Source organism: Pinus tabuliformis, chromosome J, assembly GCF_031772625.1.
Source record: "Pinus tabuliformis cultivar Carrire ecotype Pingquan chromosome J, CPIR1, whole genome shotgun sequence".
NCBI classification, from domain to species: Eukaryota; Viridiplantae; Streptophyta; class Pinopsida; order Pinales; family Pinaceae; genus Pinus; species Pinus tabuliformis.
In genome coordinates this window covers 517565283-517585014 of record NC_142295.1, presented here as the reverse complement: position 1 = coordinate 517585014, position 19732 = coordinate 517565283, and positions in this window count along the sequence as shown.

The window sequence follows — 19732 nt, the reverse complement described above, 5'->3', positions numbered from 1 at the left end:
AGTGGTTCGCAGATTTTCCCTGTGCACGTCACTACACACATCTATCAGTACCTTGCAGCTTGTAATGTTGTCTTCGTGCAGCTCTGTTCGAGGCATGATCCATGTTATGACCCAATTCCTTACTACTATCCCAATAAATGTCGATCCCTTAGCTTATCAGTATGTGTCTAGATATATTTAATAGTGTTCAATATTCATATAAGTGTGCGCGATAAAGAAAACAATATATTTAAACAGTAAGTAGCACAAGAATAGATACATAAGATTTGGAATCAAACTTCTCTTTATTATTCTTCTTCCTTGATTGTAGACTCAACTTCGCCCTGTGCACTCAGTGGCGGACTCTACTAGGCCTCTACACACTCAGCCGCAGAGCCTCTTCCTACTACTATGACATAAGACAATTAGACCTTTTCTCTATGCTAACTATCTTCTAGACTCATGCATTTTCTTCTATCTCCTCTTCTTACAACTTAGAGCCTCACTCTATTTATACAATCCCATGGTTTGCAGACCATGGGTAGGTCGAAATTACATTACAAAACTTAGGGTGGACAACCCTATGACTCAACATACATTCACGCTACGCGCCCATAATTCATGGAGTCTTAAAACATTATTTGACCAAAACTTGGGCTTTGAGCCCCAAAACATTTTGTGGGGGCATTATATGCCCAACAGGTCCCCAACACAAACATGGTGACTTGCCCTCGAGTCACTTTGTTAGTGCGGCGGTCTTGGCACGGAGTCCCTCCAACTGGTCCCGAATGGCCTAAATGTCTACAACGCACTGCGCTGCTACCTACTGAACCTACTGCATTCTTACTTCTGAGCCCTCTATGTCTGAATTGTGTCATTACCTCTGTACCAGCATCTGCTGCGTATGTTTACAGTCTCGTGACCTCGTTTGGCTCCTCAGGTTGTGAACACTGTGCCTTGGCAGTTTAGTCAAATAGTCGGCCCACCCATGTAGGGCTTCAAGCGACTGCCATTTACTTTGCCTGGGAAGGGTTCTCCATTTAGTTTGACTAGTTGGACTGCACATCCGTCTATGACCTCCTTAACCACGTATGGTCCCACCTAGTGCATTCTGAATTTTCCCGGAAATTTTTCAAACTTACTGTCATACAGCAGCACTAAGTCATTTACCTTGAAGGTGCACAACTTCATATGATGGTCTTGCTAGGCCTTTTCACGCTGCTTTTGTACTTGCTGATGAAATCCAACCAAAAACTGTTCTTCCTCAAGTTCTTCTAATTGTGCGAGCCTTTGTTCTAGAGCTTTGTTGTCCATCATACCTATGAGTGCTACTATTCATAGACTAGGTAATGTGTATTCCATTGGCATGATAGATTCCATGCCATAGATTAACTAGAAAGGTGTTTGTCCTGTCAATTTCTTGCATGTTGTTTTGTAAGCCCATAGTATGGTAGGTACATGCAGGTCCCAATCGTTTCGTTGTGTGTTGCACACTTTGGTCAGCAGAGTCTCTAGTATTTTTTTGAATTCCTATAATATCCCATTAGCTTGTGAGTGGTATGATGTACTTTTCTGATGATACACCTGGAACTCTTTTGTGAGTGCACTAATGGTTTCATTCAAGAAATGTGTTCCACGATCACTCATTAAGATTTTCAGACAGCCAAATCAGGTCAACACATTTTTGAACAAAAACTTCGTAGCCATAGTGCCCATGCAGTCTTTGACCTACTGTGCTTTTGCCCATCGTGTTAGGTACTCCATCGCAGTGATGATGTAGCGTGCGCCGATCTTTCTTAAGGTTCAGCGCAACTTAGTGTCAGCAACAAGTATCTAGCATCAAGTGTAAGCTTGCTACATGGTGCTTAACTAATCCAAAGATAGACCAATCATCCAAATAGACCTCCAAGAACTTGAGGATGTATTATTTGAACATAGCCACAACGATGCGTGAAAAGATGGTTGGCACGTTCTTCATTCCAAATGGCATAACGGTGTATTAAAAGTAGCCCCATTCTCTTGCGGAGGTCGTTTTGCTCCTATCTTTCAGCGTGATCTTGATCTAATGGTACCCTAAGAACCCATCCATGAATGAGTATGCTTCTTGACCACCAACATTCTCCAGTACTTCATCTGTGAATGGTGTGAGGAATGGATCGTGTACACAGGCATCGTTTAGCTTCTTGAGGTCCACGCATATTCTTATTTTGTCGTTCTCATTTTTCTCCTGTACTACCATAGGACTCACAAGTCAGATTCTTCCACTGGCTCAATAATTCCGGCTGCAAGCATTTTTGTCTAATTCATCGCAGACCTTTTCTTTATACTTTGGATTCAAGTGGTAAGGTCACTACTTACCTGGCTTCGCGTTTGGTTTTAGGGTGATCTCCATCATCCCTAAGTCGCCAATGATCCCTTTTGAGTCCATAATTTTGGTCAGGAACAAGTCTTGGTATTCGCGGAGTAACTCAGTGACCTTATCCATCGTGGCATCATCCCAATAAGCCCCAAGCATTACGTACTTCGGCTCCACCTCCATTCCAATGTTTACCTACTTTGTTTTTATCAGTGTGGTGATGTCAGGATCCTCAATTGATGGTCCTCGAATCTTACGATAGCCTTCCGTTTCTGGAATGTTAATATTTCATGGGTCCTCATCATCCTCCTCAACACTTACGTTGTAACACTCTAGCGCACAGCTTAGCTGTGTCGCCCATTTTGGCTGAAGTACTTCCATTAGTTCCTGGGGTATTTTGAAGATAGTTGCTTTTACTGCTTATAACGCATCATCAACAGTATTCCACCAACGATCTTCAAACATGAAAGTTAACAAAAATCCCTCACGCAAGACATCCCATTCAATCGTACCGTGGTGGAGCTCCATCTTAGTATACCAATTCATGGGTATGCCATCCTGGGTATGATAGAATAAATGTACCCATTCAGGTTGTGGCTCTTCCCCATAGACCTTGGTCCATTTTACAAGGTGTGTACATGGATCATCCCTTCTATCATATTTGTCTACTAGCCGTATCTGTTGTTTCCCAAATCGTAGGTGCATCATCCTTCTGCATCCGCACCAGTCCTCAAAACTTCTATGATGTGTACCCCACCATCTTGTGGGCATTACACGTAGTGCCAATTTTATAGCATCGAACAACTGCTATCTGGTATTGCGCTTTCAAATTTGTTCAAGAATTCATCCGTTGTTATCAACTTGTCATACATAGGTAGATCCCTTACTTCTATTGTCACGCAGTTCAGTGATCTAACCATCATGTTTCAATTAAGCGTTGTTACTTCATGCAGCTGATTCTGCCATTGCTCTATCTCTTCATCTAAATTTGAAGTGTAGGAGCTTTCGCACTCCCACGAAATCATACCATCTGCAGTCGGGTTTACCCAAACCTGTTCTCGTGCAGTTATATTGTAGATGCAATCGATATCGTCATCACTATCATCGTCGTACACCAGTTCAGTGTATTGCACTCCTTCGGCTGGATCTAGCGGTACTGCTACGCGTAGTGACTTTTTCTCAAAAATCATTTTGCGCTTCTTCAGATTTATGACTCCATTCATATCAGTGGCCCAGTCTATTCCTAGTAGCATGCAATAAGGATTGTTGTCATCGAAAATCTCTATCACTTCAAAATCTGCCCACGTTCTCACACCTTTAATATCCATTGTTACCCCTTGCAATCTTCCCGTGGGCAAGACCTTCTATTGGTTCACCATTCACAACTGAATAGGAGACCATTGTAGTGTGGGTCTACCCATGCGTTCCCATGTTTGTTTCGATAGTACATTCACATCCAATCTGAGATCTAGGATTACCTGATCCATTTCATACTCGCCAATTTGTGCAATCAACCTCATTTCCTTCCTATGCACAATGCATGCTTTCCAAGTTTCCGGACCACACATAGTTCTCCTAACCCCGCGCAACTAGTGATAAGTTCCTATAGTCCTTTTACTACCTTCCTGTCGCGTACCAGTTTCATGCATGTCTCTCGAAAGGTAGTGAGCATTGAAGGATCCATCCCTGGTTCTAGTTGATCCTTACTACCTAAAGTGGAGGCCTCCGTGAAGCTCTTCTTAGCTTCCATGAATGTCTCATTCACGCGTTCTAAATCAAATTCAGGTCCCTTTGTAGGAGCCTTGCGAACCCACACACTTTCTTCTGATTGCTTACCTTTATCATCGCTAATGGTCGTACCTCTCTTGAGAACTATGTTTACATTCAGGTCTTCTTCGTGTGTCTCAAACCTCATCATCTGCAAATTCTGAGTCAGAGAAGGCTGGAGTACCCCTTTTTTGTGCAACCTCACTATTAATGTAGGGCAGTCTTCTGCCTCATGATCAAAATTAGTACAGTACAAATATGATGTCCTTGTCGAGTTTGTACAATCGCGGGGAAAGTGCCCTGGCTCTCTACAGTTGTAACAATTTAGTTGTTCATGACCACTTCCTGGTCCCATTCCACCTCGACCTCGTCTGCACCCCTAAAATCCAGCATGTGTCATTCCTATATTTGGGTCAAGGCCTCATGTTTTGGTCTGCACCCTGTAGGCAAGAGTCTGATCCATCATTAGTTCGTAGCTTCTACAGGTGCATTCATCTTTGCCTACCGACATGCCTACGTCTGCATATACTTCTATAATACATGTCAATCATCTGTAGTGTGTTTTCCTCCTATTTGACAGATCACACACCATAGTGCAAGTGTCACGCTTGGTCTTGCTTGTGCCTCAGGTCTTAACGACATTGGCCCTCTTCCTGCCAAGTAATTCACGAACACTGGACATTGGTCCTTGTCATGTCCCTAACCTTTGCATTTTATGCACTATACCTCCTTGTGCACCTTTGGCTGAGGTGTCCTGTCCTGTTTCAAACTATGCATCTCTAGACACAGATTTTGCAGTTGCACATGGATTTTTTAGACTCCCAGACCAGGGTCTTGTATAGGGCTCTCATGAAATCTCATTGCAATCTCCAAAGCTTTGACCTGGGTGGAAAGCTTTTGTTGTGACAACGCCATCCTTAAATGTGGTGTTAGTGACGCTACAAACCATGCGCGATATTGTCCATCTATCAAAGTCATGTTGGCTTCACGAATCATACTCTTCAGTCTTTGGTCCAGATCCCAGGGGATCTCACCCAAGAGCATCGCGATCTCCTTAAACATGATAATTGATTGTGTCTTCGACTTTGTCTTACTAAATTCCCTGTCCAGCGTGGTCTGGATTTTTGCAATTCCTGCGTTTGGATGGTCATTAGAATTCTTGATGTACCATGTTAATACGTGATCCTGAAACATGCTTACCAGCGTAGCCTTCTTGATATTGTCATCCACGACTCCTTGTGCTTCCAATACCCCCCTTACCACGAACCAAAATTGGTCTGGATCTTCATTCCCTACTCCTCTAAATACTGGTAGTTTGATTACACTTGCCATACTAAACTGTGGTGGTGGTGGAGGTGGGGTGGGTGGAGATGGAGGTGAGGAGGGTGAGACGGGTGGCAGTGTAGGTGGAGGTGGTAAGTGCAGAATTCGTTGCCTTATCATATTGAATGCACTTCTCATAGAAACTCTCGCGAGCTCTTCCTCGCTTTCCCACAAGGCTGAAATTAAGGGACTAGTTTCTAATTCTTCACTACCTCCACTTCTGTAAATCTTCCCACTTCGCATAGTCCCAAAAATTAATTTATTCGCATAACCCACTTTTCACACAATAGCATCTTAATCCAAGTGTTCAAAGATTTAATATACTTACCTCGCAGTCCTTTGAGGAAGCGTCATTCCGCCTCACTGTAGCTGACGGTTGTATCTACCGCGAACTCAGTGATAAATCCTCCTATAATTTGATCGAGCCAATGGTCCATAGCTTGTGTAATCTTATCTCCTGAAACTTCTAGTCTGCACACCAATTTTGGAGTCCACACGATTGGTTTGTTGAGCCTACACCTTCCCTGACTATCTTCTAGCTTCGCAATCCACTCATACAACTCAGAAGGAAAGGATGCAAAGAAAATTTCGTGGATTTCTATATATAAGTAGCACTCCAACCACTGTTCCTTATATTCTTGTGCATTCCTGTTTTTCTGCACCGTGAACTCATGAATATTCTTGTCCAACCACCCTTCAATTTCTTTCTTTGTTGGATTCCAGTGACACGACATTAGACATCCCTTATGCAGATCCCAGTCTCGGAAATGGAACCATTTGTTGGCTTATAGGGGCCTGACCCAAGTTTAGAGGTGATTAACCAAACAAATCCTGGTACTACTGGCCCTTTTGGCAATAGCCCGTGGAGCACAGATTGAGGTCTCACCCGAAGTAGTATGGGTGGGTGCTAGAACCATGTTTCCACATCCTAGGGATATCTGATGATTTATAGTGGTCTACAAATTTGCCATGTGCACACCACTGCGTGCATCTATCAGTACCTTGCAACCTATAATGTTGTCTTCATGCAGCCCTGCTCAAGGCACGATCCGTGTTATGACCCAATTCCTTACTACTAACCCAATAACTATCGATCCCTTAGCTTATCAGTATGTGTCTAGTTATGTTTAACAATGTTCAGTATTCATATAAGTGTGTGCGATAAAGCAAAAAAGATATTTAAATGGGAAGTAGCACAAGAACAGATACACAAGATTTGGAATCAAACTTCTCTTTATTATCCTTCTTCCTTGATTATAGACTCAACTTTGCCCTGTGCACTCAGCTGCAGGGGTCCGCGCACTTAGCTGCAGACTCTACTAGGCCTCTGTGCACTTAGCTGCAGAGCCTCTTCCTACTACTACGATCCAAGACACTTAGACCTTTTCTCTATGCTCACTATCTTCTAGACTCCATTCATTTTCTTCTATCTCCTCTTCTTACAACTTAGAGCCTCGCTCTATTTATAGGCCGACATTACATTAAAAAACTTAGGGTGGACAACCCTATGACTCAATATACATTTCGTGCTCCATGCCCATAATTCACGAAGTCTTACAACATTATTTGACCAAAACTTGGGCTTTGAGCCCCCAAACATGCTACGGGGGGATTCTATGCCCAACATGATGTTATGAAACTAGCTCACAAAAAGATAGAAAAGATAGATCAAAGCCTTAAAAATAAGCCTCTTCGAGGGGGAAACCTCCTTTACATTACACAAATGAACAATTCTTGGATGGTACAAATGACAAGACATCCTTTCTATATATAGGAGTCTAAGGGGTCATAATATAATCAGAGTTGACATAACAATAATAATGTATGGGCATAATAATAACAATAGTGGGCTTTTATGGGGCACAATAATAACAATAATGGGCTTCTATGGGGCACAATAATAACAATATGGGGACTTCATGCGCACAACAATATAACAAGGGGGTTGTACTAATAATAATAAGGGGTTACACTAGTAGTATAGGGACCTAACATGCCCCTCTCCTTCGAAAAGTGTTGTCCTCAATGCTTGAGTAGTTCTTGATGCTTCTATATAAATTCTTGTCCTCCCATGTGGAATCTTCAGTGGGTAAGTACTTCCACTTGATGAGATACTCTGAAATTGATCTATTTCATAGTTTTCGATTTCTTGATTCTGTGACTGCTTCGAATTCCAATATGATTTTCCTTCCTTGTCAAGTTCTCACAATATTGTTTGAACTGGGATCTTCTACAACTTTTGAATGAGTTCCCACTTCTTTGGGCATATGGATATCTGTAAGGCCTGATGTTTTAAGGAACACTCCCTGGAATAAAATGAATAGCATGATCATGATCACAAATAGGTGGGAGGCCTTTGGGAGTCTCAAATACATTGGAATGATTGTCCAAAATGTTTTGCAGATCTGGATAAATACATGATTTCGATGTGGGATCCTCTAGTGAACATAATTGTGTAATTATGCCCCGTTGTTCTTTATTTAGAAGCTTTGTCATGTTGTTAGAGTTGATTATCTTTCTTGGTTTCCCTTCGATGCCCCTCAATTCAACTTCCTTTCCTTCCCAAAAAAAATTTCATGAAAAGTTCTTGAAAATTAAAAGCTATTGAACCTAAAGATTGTAGCCATTGGACTCCCAGTAAAACATCAGCACCACCCATTGGAATTGAAATCATTGGGCTATTCAATACATATTCTCCCATGGATAGCTTGATATTATGGCACTTTCCAAAGCAATTTATGGTTCCTCCACTTGCAACCATCACTTGACAATTTGGTGCTGGATATAGGAAGAAATTCAATTCCTTGGCTATCTTACAGTGAATACAATTATGGGTACTGCCTGTATCAATCAACACTATTACCTTTTTCTTTTGATATGTCCTTCTATCTTGATAGTTTGAGGAGTGGTCATTTCTTCCAATGCATTACAAGATATGGTCAAATTCATTTCTTAATGCTCAATGTGATCTTTAACTTCTTGAACATTTTTCTTCTTGATATGTCCTTCCATATTGATAGTTTGAGGAGTGGTAATTTTGGCCAATGCATTACAAGATATGGTCAGATTCATTTCTTCTTTCTCTAGGGTGGGTTCCTAGTGTATATCCTCTTCTTTTGATGTTTCTTGATCCTTTTCTTCCTCCTCTTCATATTATATGTAAAATAATTTATTCTCAACACACTTATGACCTTTAGTGTATTTGCTATCACAATTGTAACAAAGCCCTTTTTCTCCTTTTTATTCCAATTGTTATGGTGTAAACCTTGTAGGTTGTGGAAGGCTAGGAGAAAAAGCACTTCCATAATTATAGTCATGAGTGGAGGGATTCCTTGTTTCCATAATTTCGCTTTCAATTTTTCTTGCCAACTTGAATTCCTTCTCCAACAAATTAGGTTCCCAAAGATGAACCTTGTGTTCAATGTTATCCTTTAAAGTCCCTATGAGGACATCAACCATTTTCTTCTATGGAATATCATTTACCCTTATATTCAATTTTTAGAAGTCCTCAATGTGCTCTACCATTGAACCCTTTTGTTTAAGATTTATCGATTGGCTAAAGAAGGTGTTTCTATTTGTATCGTCATAATGTGCTATCATTTCCTCTGTGAAAATTGACCACGTGACAAGTGGTTTACGAGAACAAATCCATTTATACCATAAAAATTGATTTGGTTCTAAATAACTAGATGCAATACAGACCTTTTGTAGCAGTGGTACACCATGTAGATCAAAATATTTCGCCATCTGTAGTATCCAATTTACCAAATCCTTGACATCAAACTTCCTCGTCTCGCTTTTTGTTGATTTTAGGAGCTCAATCTTGAAACAGCTGTAACTCTAAACTTTCATATCTTTAAGTTCTGAAATTTTGGTCTGTAATAGCCCTATGAGTCCTCTTTCTAACTCCTCAAGTCTGATTGCAATTGGATTCCTTAAGAAAGATTTATTCCTAATCTCCCACAATGACCTAATTATAGACTAGTTCAGTAGAGTGAAATTTTACGACGTGCTACGTGTCACTATTTCAACCTTAGGTTCTAAAAATTATACCAAAAAAAAACACACTCTATCCTCTTTCTGTAACTTCTTACAGAATTTCAATCTGATTCTCAGAGAGAAAGTTATGACTATTTTCGTAAGGTCACCTGTTTAGAATGTAATTCGGGAATCTGCAAAAATCCTACATTCCTCAGATCATATATCTGACAATATAGCGAGACAAGATCTAAAATTCAGACCAAAGTTTCAGATCGATTTCTTCTCAAATGGGTTTTTTTTTTAGGTTCTGAAACTTTGCATCGAAACTTTTATAGAAAAAATTCCATGATGACCTTTTTAGATGAAATTCTGGAGCTCGCAAAATCTCTAACTTCCTCAGATCATATATCCTAAAATATAGCAAGACAAGATCTAAAATTTGGACCCGAGGTTCTGCAAGATTTTATCTCAAATGGGTTTTTTTATTAGCTTCTAAAACATCACAAAAAAATAGTTATAACGAAAATTCCACGATGACCAGTTTGGAGCAGCGAAACCCTAGAATCCAAAGCTCTGATACCAAATGTTATGAAACCAGCTCACAAAATGATAGAAAAGATAGATCAAGGCCTTACAAATAAGCCTCTTCAAGGGGGGAAACCTCCTTTACATTACATAAATGAATAATTCTTGGATGGTGCAAATGACAAGACCTCATTTCCATATATAGGAGTCTAAGGGGTCATAATATAATCAGAGCCGACATAACAATAATAATGTAAGGGCACAATAATAACAATATGGGGACTACATGGGCACAACAATATAATAAGGGGGTTGTACTAATAACAATAAGGGGTTACACTAGTAGTATAGGGACCTAACACATGGAGTCCACTTTTATCAAATTATGCTACAAATCTAATGAGTAGGAAACAAAAAGAAGGGTAGCAATAACTCCTTTGGCAATTTGACAAATTTGGAAGAAGAAGACGTAAAATAAAACATAAATATAGATCATAGGAACAAAAAGTACTAATGGCTGATAAATAAGGAAAAGGAGCATCAATGAATCACAATCTCAGATACTAACATTTTTCAGACGTGAAGAAGACTTTCATAAACAGAGAAATAACGGGAAGGGAACTACAACACATGAGTTTTCTACAAATGCTCATCAAACTGTAATATATTTAAGATTGTCTCAAATACACCAGAATGCTAATGTTTTTACAATAAAAGTTGACATTTTTCCTTTCTTCAGAAATTGTCTTTATAGGAAAGACTGCAAACTAAAACAAGTTTCTAGCAAAACTTAATTACAAAATATAAAAATAATAATGTACTTTATCAAATGCATGCATATAGAAAACTTCATAATCCTATATGCATCTAAAGATCATGTTGTTGTTGGAGTCATGGTTGGAGATAAGGATCATCAAGTCAAATTTGATGAGGTGGCATCCAATTCAACAATTATCCATGAGCTTTTTCCTCATGGAATCTTGAAAAATAGGGTCCAGCGATCCCTTCAAAAATCTAAAACCGTGAAAGATGTTAGAAAACCAAGAGACATTTTACTAAATGGGCCCTTTTTGGACAAAAGCCTCTTTTGGTTTTGAAATATTCATTCTCATTTGTTCGGGATATGACTTTGAAAACAATTTCTAAAATAGGATTATAAAATCCTGAAAAACAACCTTTCAAATATCCCCTTGAATATTTCAAACCGTAAAACCTGATAGAAAATCAAGAAATTGTTTTGTAAATGGGTTCATTTTGACAAAAACCTCTTTCAATTTCATAAAATTCATTTTCATTTGTCTATAAAGTGTACCTGAAATTATTGTGTTGTACAGGAAAAACAAAGTTTTTAACTGGTCATTTTTATAGAAAAGCGATGATAAGCCCGTTGTTAGTGAATTTCTTCAGAAAATATTATCGGAACATTAAAGAATTTATAGCCTCACTATCAAAGATTTCCCTATTTATTACAAATAAAATGATGACACTAAAACTATCAGCATTTTCTGAAAACTTTTAAAAACATAGTTAATGTAATAACAGAATGATAAGCCCAATGTAGAACGCGGAAGACCATCCGCCTTTATCTATTACAAATGAGTAAGGTGGTCCGAGAGTAGGGTTGGTTAGAAGTAGGTGAAGAAAAGGTGAATGAGGTTGACCTTTAAGACATGCAAGTTAGATGGATCCCAGGCTAGAGTATATGGTTATGGATTCCAAATAAGATGTGGGGTTCTATAACATGAGGTAATCCATGAGTGGGGAGGCTCTATCAATCGACATTGATGTTTACCATGTGCAAGGGGAGGTGGTGGTAAACATGGTTGAGATGGTGGTCCCTATGGTGACTTTTGAGAAATGATGTGAGGATATGCAAAGCTTTGTAGGAAGCCTATCATGTTGAGTGATGAATGATACCTGCCCTATCATTGACCATCAGGGTGCTGACTCTAGCGGGAAGTTTTTGATGTACCTACAACTTCAACGACCAATACCCCAAGTGAAAACATATTGATAAAAACATATGTAAGATGAAAAATGGGCTAAACAAGATGAATTGAGAAACAGGAGAAGGTGCACCTGAACTGATTCTCTTAGCATGCGACGGGCCCAAAAAGTTAGTTTGGGGCTGAAATGGAATGGGGGGTATGATGATGTGTTCCTAATCCTTGTGTCTCTCATGGTTTTGAAAATGGATGTTTGAGCTCTTGTACCGGGCTCCGGAAAATGTCAAAAAGGGTGATATATAGGGAAAAGTGGGCCTTATGCCACCTCATTTGTACTTGAAATTTTGGAAGACCAGAGCTATTCGAGGAGTTTTTTCTTGTTGTTGCGGTCAAGCTATGCACCTGGGTAGCACATGGAGAAAGATAGGTTAGAACATGTAATCTTACCTTTATGAATTTTGTTAGAAAATTATATATTACGGAGCAATGGAACACATAAAATATTGCAGAAATATAAACACATAAAACACATAAAACAAGAGAGACACAGATATACGTGGTTTACCCAGTGTGGGCTACGTCCACCCCAAACAGCCAGTCCTTCCTTTCTATTGTCCAGAAAAATGAAGAGACATAACCTACAATAGATCCGCTGTAATATCCTCTGTTTTCTCTCACAGTCTCACCTCTATGTTTCTTGCTTAGAGAATACACATCTATTAAATAGCCTCAAATACAATGCCCTCATACAAAGAGAGGGGTTGCCTTCTAGGGCAAAAATCCCTAAACTAAACATAAGTTCTACCGTCAGATCATCCGCCTAATGAATGACCCAGATTGACTAGAAATTACTATAATTTTACAAGGCAATTTTACATCTGTCTTTAGCTTCGGGGGTGCTGCCCCCGAGCCCCCGCTGGGGGACCGCTAGCCCCTCGACCCCCCAACCGGGGGGGATCGGCCCCCCCAAACCCCCATGGGGGGGACAAGTCCCCCCCACACCCCCCCGCATGGAGGGGTGTACAAACTTCCTAGGGTACACATCCGGCTGAAACAAAGACCTTTGAACAATCATGCTCCACACACAACAATCTCCCACTTGGAGAATGATTATAGCAACTCCACCGCTGCTTCATTTGCTGGACAATGACTCCTCTTTGGACCTGGCTGTTTCTCATCTTCATCATCATCCTTGAAGACCAATTGAAACTGAGCATATTCTCAGTTTCTCCCTGGTTACAACTTTTGTTAGCATATCTGCAGGATTCTGGCTAGTGTGTATCTTTTCCAGCTTCAACTCTCCATCTTCCAACACTGATCATATGAAATGGTACTTGAGCTGTATGTGTTTAGTCCTGGAATGAAATGCTGAATTCTTTGCAAGATGAATGACACTTTGGCTATCACTATATAACATGCCCATGTTAAGTTATGGTATGTTCTATGCTTATAACAATTTACTTCTTTTCCTTAATAGATTCCAAAGATTAGCAATCACATGTACATAAAGTAAAATGCAGATAGAACATTAAACGATCAACAGAAAACAAGCCAAGACAAGAGACATAAGATGTGGTGGCTAGCCAGGGACAAACCCCATAATGTGTGGGGAAACCCTTTGATCAAATCTTCTTTTATATTCAATAATTAAGCAGAGAGAAATAGTACAATAAATATATCAACAGTAGCAAACCCTAGATCAGCAGCATGAGCATTAGCGGCTTCATCATCAAACTAGGGCAGACGATATCTCACAAACTGACTATCGGATCAGCGTGATTCCACCACCAAAAGTTGTGGCTTCTAGAGGAGGTTTATATGAACCTACAGATCAGTTTAGATAAGGAGATCTTCTAGTCCACGCAAGTCAAACTTTACCTCTGCAGTTGCAGCTTCAGTTTCAGCAGCTTCCAGCTTCAAGCTAGCGTAGTCGATATCTTGCAAACTGTTGTCAGATTGACTTGATTCCACCAAAAGTTGTGGCTTTTAGAGGAGGTTTAGATGAACCTACAAGATAGTTCAGATGAGGATAACTTCTAGTCCACGCAAGTCAAACTTTACTTCTGCAATTGCAGCTTCAGTTTCAGCAGCTTTCAGCTTCAAACTAGGGTAGTTGATATCTTGCAAACCGTCCATCGGATTGACTTGATTCCACCACAAAAAGTTGTGGCTTTGAGAGGAGGTTAAGATGAACCTACAATTCAGTTTAGATGAGGAGATATTCTAGTCCACGTAGGTCAATCTTTAATTCTGCAGTTGCAGTTTCAGTTTCAGCAGCTTCCAGCTTCACATGTGTGAGGGAGAGACCCTTTTCTGCACAGTAGAGAAGAGACTCTTTTTTGCGCAGTAGAGAGAGAGAGAGAGAGATGTGATGAGATGAGTGAGTCTAAATGAGGAAAATTATTTTTGTATTTATACACAATTTTGGTGTTTGAATAGATGCGACTGTTGGGCTTCTGAGCCTACATGAGTTGTAGGTCGGCTTGATAATAGTTCCATAATCAAAATAAATTCATATCTCCATGAATACTTATCGGAATTGGATGATATTTATATCAATCCTACACCTCTCGATGAGAGGAATATAATAAAAATATTATCAGCCATGAATAAAATGACCCACATGAAGTTTTTCCCTAGTTTCCGATTTTAACACTCCCACTCAACTAGGGATAACTTCTTCTGCAATCTGTCTATCGGTCATTACTATTCATCCATCAAATACACTGCCCTGTATAGCCTGACCCTTGCCCCACTTTGCTATATTTTGCCTGTTTTTCTTTGTCTTTTTCAACCCTGTACTGATTTGTACAGCTCTACTCTATTATGCGCTGCTCTGCTTTGTTCTGTTATGCTCTGCTTTTGTCCGAATTATGAAGAAGAAGAAATGATCGAGGATGTATCATACTGACTCAAAGTCAGTCTCAACATATGTACCACTGGTCCCAGACCAATCTCAACCAACCCAATGTCAGCATCATAGTGAGTACAACTCCACTGGTCCTAGACTAGTATCATCCTCCACTGACTCAAAGTCAGTCCTAGAGTCAATACCATTGGTCCCAGACCAGTCTCAACCGACTCAAAGTCAGCTTCATAGTAAGTACCACTCCTAGCACTGGTCCCAGTCTAGTATCGTAGTCTCAAAGAGTGTACCACTGGTCCCAGACCAGTCTCAACCGACCTGAAGTCAGCTTCATAGTATGTACCACTCTCACTGGTCCTAGACCAGTACTGCACTGACATGAAGTCAGTATCAAAGTATGTACCATTGGTCCCAGACTAGTCTCAACTAACCTAAAGTCAGTGTCATAGTATGGTAAAACTCCTACCACTGGTCCCAGACCAGTATCATTGATCCGAGATCATTGGAGGTTATCCTAGAATAGGGAGTATGGTAGATACAACGATGCGTCCATCGGTACTACTATGGTCCCTAACATCATTTCCCTGCTCATTGATCAGATGAGAGGTACTTCCCATGAGTCCTAGACTACATGGGTAGGATGCCTCAATAGGAGAACTAATCAATCATGTCCTCATAGGAGAACACACCAATCCTGCTACAATCGCCATGGAGAACACATCAATCTAGGCCGCCATGGAGAACACATCAATCTAGGCCACCATGGAGAACACATCAATCTAGGCCGCCATGGAGAACACATCAATCTAGGCCACCATGGAGAACACATCAATCTAGGCCTCACAGGAGAACACATCAATCCTACTACAATCACCATGGAGAAAACATCAATCCAGGCCTCACAGGAGAACTAATCATCTTGCTACACAAGAGAGCGAATCATTCTATTCCACAAGAGAACGAATCATCTTGTCCCACAAGAGAGCGAATCATCTTGTTCCACAAGAGAGCTAATCATCTAGTTCTAGTGTGCACGACCAGGGGAGGGTGAGTCACCCTGTGGTTGTATGTTGCTCCAGTAAGAACTGTAAGCCCTCAGAGCTCCCAAAGCTCAATGTATGAAACATGCAAGACCCTTGTACAAGGGTTTCTTAACGACTCCAAGTCATTTGGGAAAATCATAGATTAGATCTTTCCTCGGGGCTTTGACAAGGTGTATCAACCTGTAGATCATCTTAATGCGATGGAGCCACCTTGCTCATTGACTTACCATATCCTAGATGATGTCTATATACTGGAGCAATCGACGAATATGGGATTCCTCAATAATCAAATCCCACCTCTAGTCATTACAGAGAATCACAGTGGTATCCAATGTAAATCCAAATAGCTCACTGAAGAGCTTTCGCAACCAGACTGCCTCATAGGAGGCCATGCTAGCATCAATATATTCTGCTTCGGTGGTGCTCAAATCCACAGAATTTTGCTTCCTGCTCATCCAAGATGTCGAAGCAGATCCCAAGGTGAAACAACACCCGGAAGTGCTCTTATGGTCCACCACACTGCTTGCCCAATCAGCATCAATATATCCAAGTAGTCTCACATCTCTGGCAGTGTATCTTAACCCATTAGTAATTGTGCCGTGAAGATATCTCAGAAGATTCTTGGCATCAATCCAGTGAGGCTCAACCAAATATGAGCTCATAATTCTAATTGCAAAACATATGTTCTGACAGAGGCTCACCAAGAACATCTATGCGAATGAGTTTATGAAATTCAAAGGCATTTCCCAAATCTAGTCCGACATCACTACCATATAACTTCTAAAAGTTAAGATCCTTGAGGTAGTCACAGGCTTGCATTCCATCATACCGAATCTTTCTAATATCTTTACCACATATTTTCCTTGAGATAGGAAAACTTCCCTTGGCTTCTGCCACACTTCAAGTCCTTGGTCCTTCATTTCAAATTCAGAAGCCAACTCCCTCTTACATTTGTGAATGAGAGGGTATGCACCTATTTAGAAAGAGGTCATCCACATACAACACTAGTATGAGAGGCTTGTCATCTTCAACCTTAAAGTAAAGGTTAGGATTGTCTTCACTCCTAGTGAATCCCAGCTTCATCAAGTAGCTATCGATCCTCTCATACCATGCTCGAGGTGCTTGCTTCAGCCCATAAAGAGCCTTCTTCAACCCGCATACATGAGATTTTTGATCATAAATCTCAAATCCTTAGGGTTGCTCCACGTAGACCTCTTCTTTCATCGAATTGTGCAAGAATGCGGTCTTGACATCCATATGATCTAGGTTCCATCCTTGTGAAGCCACAAGGGCTATGATCGAGTGGATGGTCATATATTTGGAAATAGGTGCAAATATCACATCATAGTCTATACCTTCCTTCTGGGAGAAACCACAAGCAACAAAATGAGCCTTATACTTTTCCGTAGTTTCATCTGTTGCATGCTTTATCTTGTAAAGCCATTTAGAAGTGACAATTGTCATGTCTTGGGGTCTGGTAACTACTTCCCAGACATCATTCTCCATAATAGACTCATATTCTTTGGTCATAGCATCCTTCCATACTTGATGCTTGATGGCATCTGAGAATGATGGAGGTTCATTTTGTATGATCGTTCTCATGACGGTAAGGTATCCCTATACTTGTTAGGTTTCTTACTTTCACGGAAGGTTCCTTGGGGTGCAACATGTCCTTTGGCATCATCAAGTATCCCCCTAAGGCATGAAGGCCTCTTCTTAGAAGAGGGAGGCTCAGGTGGATAAATACGATCCATGGGTTCCTCCACATCAGGCATTGTTACATCACCTACCCATAGAGACATCTTCCACAATCGTACGGTTCTTCCTTTTCGCCACACCATTCTACTCAGGAGTATGTGGTGTAGTATTCTCCCTCTTAATGCTATCCTCATATATGCTTGAGTGAACCAACTGTAATATATTGGAGGTCTTGCTTTGGCTTGAGGGGAATGGTCCCTTTTTGAGCTTTCCTTCGGCACATCTTGGAAATACACCTTCTTTCTCTACTTGGAATTTGGGCATCCTTGTCACCATTTGTCTTACACCGGGTAGAGATTTATAATAAAGGTGGGCAGACCTCCAATGCCAAAGTTCGGACGGAAGAGATGTGTCATAAGATATGACACTTAGCGGACTTCCATCGACCTGATATAATAAATAAACACAAAACCCAAGAGTAAAGGCATCTTTAACATGATTTTTCCATATACGTACCTTGCCATCATTGAAGGTTACCTTGTAGCCTTTGTCTTCCATTGCCGAGATGGACACGAGGTTATTTTTGAGGTCAGGTGCATTTAATACATGTTGGAATTTATAGCCTTCTTAAATGGTTGTCCTATTCCTTGATTCCCAGCTCTCCTCTTACCTTTTCTATTGAATTTTTCATTCCTTTGATTTCCATCAGAGGGATTTTGATCATCATCCCGGTGTGTCTTTTCCATCAGGGCACTCCCTTGCATAGTGACCTGCTTTATCACAGATGTAACATTGTCCTTTTCTTCCATCCTTAGGTCTAGCCTTTCCTTTTGATTTAGTCTCAGAATTATTTATTTTCTTAGCATGAGAAGAAAAGGCAACAGGAGGACCTTTAGGCATGGCCATTTCTTGTTCTTCTACCCTTGTTTCTTCTTGAATGCATCTAGCCATTAATTCCTCAAAACTAGGAATTACACTATTGTTCAGAAGAGTAGTCCTGAACACGTACCATTCAGATGGTAATCCTCCAAGAGTTGTGAGTGTCATTTCTCTGTCAGTAATAATCTCCCCAATAGATAGGAGATCGTTCTTGATCTCAGTGATTCTTAAGAAGTATGCTTGCAACTCTCATCTTTACCTTTCTTGATTTCCCTCAGCTTATTTCTAAGAAACAAAACTTGATTTGCATCATTAAATTTAAGTAAACTCACCAATCTATTTTAGATTTCCTTGGAGATGTCTAGTTCAGAGATGTAGGCCACCAAGCGCTTGTCGATAGAGTCCCGAATGATCTTCTTCGCTTTAATTTCTTCATTGTTCCATTTGTTCCTGGAAGGAGGTGCATTTGATGGAGGCTCAACAATATTGCCTCTCACATGATCCAACAATCCTTGATCCTCAAGCGTTAGATCGATAGAAATCTTCCATCCGTGATAGTCAGGTTTCTCACAGAGCTTTTCTTTGGCAGGAAAGAGTGTTAAGGACCCCATCGTTCTTTTAGGATGGCCTTGCAAATCTTCTCTTCGTCTATTGCTCTTGCTCTTGCTCGGGCTTTGTCTTCAACTTAGCTCCGATACCATGTTAAGTTATGGTATGTTCTATGCTTATAATAGTTTACTTATTTTCCTTAATATATTCCACAGATTAGCAATCACATGTACATAAAGTAAAATGCAAATATAACATTAAACGATCGACAGAAAACAAGCCAAGACAAGAGACACAAGATGTGGTGGCTAGCCAGGGATAGACCCCACAATGTGTGAGGAAACCCTTTGATCAAATCTTCTTTTATATTCAATAATTCAGCAGAGAGAAATAGTAAAATAAATCTGATTCATATCAGCAGTAGCAAACCCTAGATCAGCAGCATCAATATTAGTAGCTTTATCATCAAACTAGGGCAGACAATATCTTACAAACCGACTGTCGGATCGGCTTGATTCCACCACCAAACGTTGTGGCTTCCAGAGGAGGTTCAGATGAACCTACAGAGAAGTTCATATGAGGAGATCTTCTAATCCATGTAGTTCAAACTTTACTTCTGCAGTTGCAGCTTCAGTTTCAGTAGCTTCTAGCTTCAAGCTAGGGCAATCGATATCTTGCAAACCATTCGTCGGATTGACTTGATTCCACCACCAAAAGTTGTGGCTTTTAGAGGAGGTTCAGATGAACCTACAATGTAGTTTAGATGAGGAGAACTTCTAGTCCACGTAGGTCAAAATTTACTTCTGCAATTGCAGCTTTA